General features: G+C 46.2%; 1 long non-coding RNA gene across 1 annotated transcript in view; it reads left to right on the top strand.

Moving 5' to 3' along the window:
• Positions 1 to 2,843: 2,843 nt before the first annotated feature.
• Positions 2,844 to 6,000, top strand: part of LOC147378521 (uncharacterized) — a 32,152-nt gene continuing 28,995 nt past the window's right edge. The window contains exon 1 of the long non-coding RNA XR_015147568.1: positions 2,844 to 2,977. This is a non-coding gene — a long non-coding RNA (uncharacterized LOC147378521). The remainder of the gene's footprint in view (positions 2,978 to 6,000) is intronic.

Here is a 6,000-nt window from a genome sequence, read left to right as displayed (position 1 = left end):
ACACACAAGGGGAACCCGAGCATAGAGGTGGCCCGGGGCTGGGCTGGGGGAAGCGGACCGGCCATCTCTGCCCAGGCCCGCACCCCTCCACTCTCCCTTCGTCTCACGCTGTTTAAGGATTCTCTTTTTGCAATATTTAGACGGATTGAACAAACTGCCGCGTTCCGAAGCCCCTCGCGGTATAAGGCGTTCACGGAAAAATTTCCACCAGATGGCGCCAGGCGGCCAGAGACCGAGAGGCCCTGTGCTGGCCGGGTCTTTCCTTGCGCCCCAGGGTCAACACCTGGAGGGGCTGGCGTGGCTGTTTTTCTCCCGCCTTTTCAAGCCAACCCTCAGGCACCCTCCTCTCTAATTTATGGTGTCCTCTTTTCTCCACCCCAGTTTCTTTTTCTTTAGGGCAAAACTGAGTTGATAATTGTGTCTGGGTGACACAGTGTAACCAGTGATTTCTTTCCTCGTTTTCACAGTGATTTTGTTGTTGCGATGCTGCAGGCAGGGGTTATTTATGGACACTTCTTCGACCTTGCTAGTCCACCGGAATCCTGATTCTTCTCTGAATGTCTTATTGCCTTTCACCATTACACAGTGGGAATGCTGAAAATCTTACAAAGCACTGAAAATTCCATAAGGGAGACGGAAGATTCCGCCCTTCCGCCTGGGAAGATACAGTCCGATTTAGTAAGAGGGTTCTCGTTGTGAGGTTTGAAATAACCGCGTTGCCCTTGATACTAAAGAAAATACTGTCGCCCTCTCTCAATCTTACAGTAAGACCTCGGGCACTTTTTAAAAACGGAAGAGCATGCAGAAAGGCAGGCGTAGGTCACTGCAACTCTGGGTCCCAGAGCTCAGGACTGGGCAGGTGGGCGTGCCCACTCCGCGCAGAAAAAAACCCTCCAAACCGTGCACCGCGCAGCATCTCTGCCACGCTTGAAAAACGCAGTTTACTAAGAAAAAAGGCTCGGAATTCCACCCATGCCCGCTCCTCAGCTCTCCCTAAGAGAAATGGTTGTGCCAATCAAGGACCCAGGTGCTAGTGATAAATCATTCGAGATGGGCTGGGGCTAGGAGGCCAGCAGGAGGAGGCTCCTCTCAGGGTGTGCTGTACCAGGAAGACGCCTGCTCACCTTCTGTCCCTTCCACCTTCTCCCAAGACCCGAGATTCCCCAGAAAGGAAGATTTGTTTACCTTCACCTGTGGCATCAGACACTTCCAACCACTCCCTCTTCTGATTTCTGTGTTCAAAACTCTCACCTCTAAGGTTTTAGCCAATAAAATATTCTCGCCAGAGAAAGAAATCTACAGGACTGTGTATAGCAAATTAAAGCTGAGTCCGTCCAGCTGCACGGATATCCCTTTCTCCTTTATATAGAGGGAAGGGAGGAATGAAGGGTCCTGCTTGTCCTTAATTTTAAAAAGTTTAATATGATATTAGTAAGTAATATGTTAAATGTTTATTAATCACATGCTTGGTGTCAGGCTCTGTTTTCAGGGAACTTACACTGTCTTGGCAACTTATATTATCCCTGCATTCATGAACATTCCAGTTAGGAGGGGAGAGAAACAGTCTTGGGGACTTCATGGGTTTAGTTTGGTTTCCAATTACCTTCCATTCCAACCCAGGCTCTTGGGCTCAGCGGAGATGGTAAAGAACTGAGGGTCCAGAATCCCACAGTTTCAGCACAGCGAGTTCGGACGTAGGGCACGGCTCTTTCAGCACCAAGGACAGAGCCCACGGTTTGGAAGCTGAAGCCTCCAGTTCGTCGGCTTAGGTCGCCAGTATCTAGCAAACCCGCCTCCCTCGCACCATCCGCCTCCAGGCAGTAAATGCAGGGTTTGTTTTCCCCTTTTGGGGCGGGGTGGTGGTGGTGGTGGTGGAGTACCTCGCCCCCTACTTGCCTCCCCAGTAAGAATATGCAAGGAGGGTGATTGTGGTTGTCTTTTGGCTCTTCAGAATATTTGGGATCTATATTTTTGTTTATATTTTTCCACTCTTCTTTTTATCTTTTATTACTCCCGGGGGAAGATGCTTTGGATGATGGGGGTGGTAAAAAGATATCCTCTCTAGGGACTCGAACCGGTGGTGAGGGGTGGCCGGGAAGGGAGTGGTATCCGCCCAGCTGTTTCGTTTGCTTTTGATCTAAGGTTTAGCACTTTGAAGAAATGGGAACAAGATGCCCAGAGGCAGAAAAAAAGAGGCGGCGAGTGCGACCCCTCTGTTCTCTCTCTTCCGGGCGTGGAGGAGTAGCCGGGCTGCAGCTCCGGCTACTCGATTGTGTCTTCAGAAGTCAACTTTCCTTTGGGTCAAGGATGCCTGGGGCTTGGGAACATGACCCTCCGCCCACAGTGCCCCTTCTCTGGGAGGTTTAAAGATACTCCAAGTGGATTTGGAGCCAAACCTTTGGGCAAAGGAAAAAAAGGAGTGGGTGAAGTAAGGAGTGGAAGGGGCACCCGAATGGGCTGCGGGGGAGATTTTTATGCGTAAAATATGGTCCACGTCAAGGTGAGTAAATATGAAACGTCAATCTCTTTTTTTGACGCATTTAGCTTTTTTAGCCTTCAGAAAAGGTAATTTTGGAGCCCCATTGTGAATTCATTTTTGCTCGTTAAGGTCTATTTTAAGCATCTAATTTATGACCAAAAAAGAGGGGGGAAAATAGCAGTGCTCACCGTTTAAACGTCTGTCTCCCGAGACGAGGGCTGTGGAAGGCGTTGTTAACCGTACACTCAGCTTTTCTTAAGTGGGAGCGAGTTCGGTGTGATTGTGTTCTTTAAAGATAGTTCATTCTGGACTTTCCTTGGGAACCATAGCTAAATCGACACCCCTACCCACAACAGGCACCCCTGGAAGACACTCACACTCACCCCTGAAAGACAGGAAGGGGTTAAAAATTGTGGCAAGCGAGAGAGAATTCCAGCCGGAATTGAACGCAGCCAAGAGGACTCCGGAAATTACAACCTTTTCTTCTGAAGAACAGTGGTGAGTTCCTCAAATAATGGTCACATGGTCCCTTCCCTCTCGATCACATGGTCCCTTTCTGAAGGTGAAAATATTCTAATAATAAAGAAATTAATCAAAGAGGATAGAGTAATTTGTATTTGGGCAAATCTTGTGCACATTTTAAGACGCCCTATTCTCGCTATTTCCAACACGACGACGACGGAGGGACCACCAGATGGCGACAGACTACTATTTCTGACAGGGGACAACGGATTCCACAAGAGAGCAGTACTTGAGGGAAAACTGCTGCTGGCAGGCCTTTTCCAGTTCACACTCACACTCTGCCATATTTCACAAGGCAGGGTCTTTTTTTTCTTTTTCTTTTTAATGCTTAGAGAGGCTGCCGGAAGTGGCCAGAAACATTCAGAATCTTTGTCCCTTTGGTGAAAGAGAGTCCCTTTGGTGAAAGAGAAGTGGATGTAAAGTATCTGATTCTTTCCCACAAAACTGCTCTGTAAAGGTAGCCTCAGGACAGAAACTCTGGTATTAGGCAAGGTGTTTCACTGTGAAACAGGACACCAAGGAAGTAACAGTCCTCAACTGCAATTCTGACAGAGCTTCGAAAATGTATCTGTTTTCAATTCTCTTAACAGAAACTTGGAGAAGGCAATGGCAACCCACTCCAGTACTCTTGCTTGGAAAATCCCATGGATGGAGGAGCCTAGTGGGCTGCCGTCTATGGGGTCGCACAGAGTCTGACACGACTGAAGTGACTTAGCAGCAGCAGCAGCAAATGAATGGGATGCAAGGAAGATGATTTCCTGTATGTTTTTTTTAGTGAAACAGTATGTAATAGCAATACAGCTGAGGCTTGAAGGACCACTGGGGGCTGGGGTGGCCCTCCTCACAGTGGAAATCCACATGTAACTTACAGTCCCCATATACAGAATTTCTCAACATCCATGGTTCCTTTGTATCCTAGATTGCATTCACACTTTCAACCAACCTGGAATTGTGTAGTACTATAGTATTTATTAGGAGAAGGCAATGGCACCCCACTCCACTACTCTTGCCTGGAAAAGCCCATGGGCGGAGGAGCCTGGTAGGCTGCAGTCCATGGGGTTGCGAAGAGTCAGACATGACTGAAGCGACTTAGCAGCAGCATAGTATTTATTATTGAAAAAATTCTCATCTAAGTGGACACTCACAGTTCAAATCTGTGTCATACAACCAGGTCAACCATATATATATATATATTTTTTCAATGTAAAACCTCTTGAACTATTTAGAATAACAGGTATTTAGCCCTTGTTTTCAGAATTAGGTGCCTAGGACCACTGCTTCTGAGAGGTTCTTTCCAGAAGGTTCTGACTTACTTGTGGAGAATCTGATAACTTAAAACTCTATTCTTGATCAGATTCCTTCCCTATCTGGCCTAATCCTGAGTCAGTTACTCAGGGAAGAAAACAGAACCTTAACAGATGGGGTTCATCATTGCTGTTCTAGCTCAGTTTCTTTCTTGTTAACAAGAGCTCACACCTAAGGTTCTCAGCTGTGTCAGCTGCAAATCAATGCCTTGGGAGCTCCTTCTTTCTATCTTTCTCTTGGGTGCACAGCTGATTTCTTGTTTTCTCTGCCTCTGGGTAAGTCAGGGATCCTTTAGATCTACAAGAAGGTAAAATCTCAAAAAGCCCCTAAATATGCAGATTAAATGATAATCAGTATCTTTTCACTGGGGCTATAAGCACATTGTCTCAACTACATAGCTAGGGATAAACCACATACATGCATTGGAGCATGGGAAGACTTTAACTGGTAAAACGTTTCTTCTTCTCTAAATTTGAACTGGATACTCTTCACCCCCACTCCTTCCTGCCCATCCCCACCAACTTTGATAAGGACTTGGCCATGTAAGTTGCTTTGGACACAGGAATGGAGCTGAACTGCAGATCCATGAGTTAATGTGTGATGCATCATTTCTGTGGAAGTAACTGACAAATACAGCATTGACCAGGGAGAACCAAGGTTGGACACAGAGAATGGCCTTGGTATTGGCTGCCTAGGCTTACTTATTGTGTGTGGGCCCTGTGCATGTGCATGTTTGGTCGTGTTGAACTCTTTGAGACTCTATGGACTGTAACCCAACAGGCTTCTCTGTCCATGGAATTTTCCAGGCAAGAATACCAGAGTGGATTGCCAATTCCTATTCCAGGGGATCTCCCTGACCCAGGGATCGAACCTACAACTCTTACATCTCCTGCACTGATGAATTCTTTACTAGTGGAAAGCCCAGGCTGGGTCCAGTGTGGCCTACTTAGTGGTGGTGCTGGAAGGGGGTGGGGTCCCAGTCTGACCTACTTCTAGTGGTGGTGGTGGAAGAGGGTAGGGGCATGTTAGAGACCTCTATCTGTCTCCCTCTCAGTGTCTTTCTCTCACTTTAGAATCATGACTATAGAAATAGTTAGAGATGAAAAATCTATCTCATGGCAATTATGTGATATGTTCATTGTCTGAACTCTCATTTAATCATCACCCAAGATCCTCTTACTTTGTAGACGAGGAAACTGAAGTCCAGATAAGTTTCAGGGTTTCCCAGAGCACACACTTAACTGAGAACCAGACTGGAAACTGTTCTTTCTTCAGTCTCAGTTCCCTGCACACGGCTCAGCAAGACCTTCTGGCTCTCCCACCTAACAACCGTTTGACCTTGGAAAATCACTTAATCTCTTTGGATTCCCATAATGGGATGGGTGGGGTATCAGATGAGACCAGATAAGACTTCATTCATCTGAAATAATTAATTAGTAGTGTTTGTTTCATGATTCCTCTCATGGGGGAATTTTCTGTTGTGAATGCTATGAACTCGAGGAACTTTTGAGCCAAGGCAGTGTTACAGGAAGAAAAGCAAAAACTTTAAAGATATTCAGACTTGAATTCAAATCTGAATTCTATTAGCTATTATTTAAATGCTCTCAGTCTAAATTTTCTCATCAGTAAAATGGGAGCTAATCTTAGCTTTTGGGCTGTCCTGTTTGATGTCCATAAAACCCATGTTCACAAGT

This window comes from Bos grunniens, chromosome 2, assembly GCF_055505025.1.
Source record: "Bos grunniens cultivar Pamir isolate PY7600 chromosome 2, Bosgru_T2T1.0, whole genome shotgun sequence".
In the NCBI taxonomy this organism is placed as follows: Eukaryota; Metazoa; Chordata; class Mammalia; order Artiodactyla; family Bovidae; genus Bos; species Bos grunniens.
This window is presented reverse-complemented; position numbering and strand designations above follow the sequence as displayed.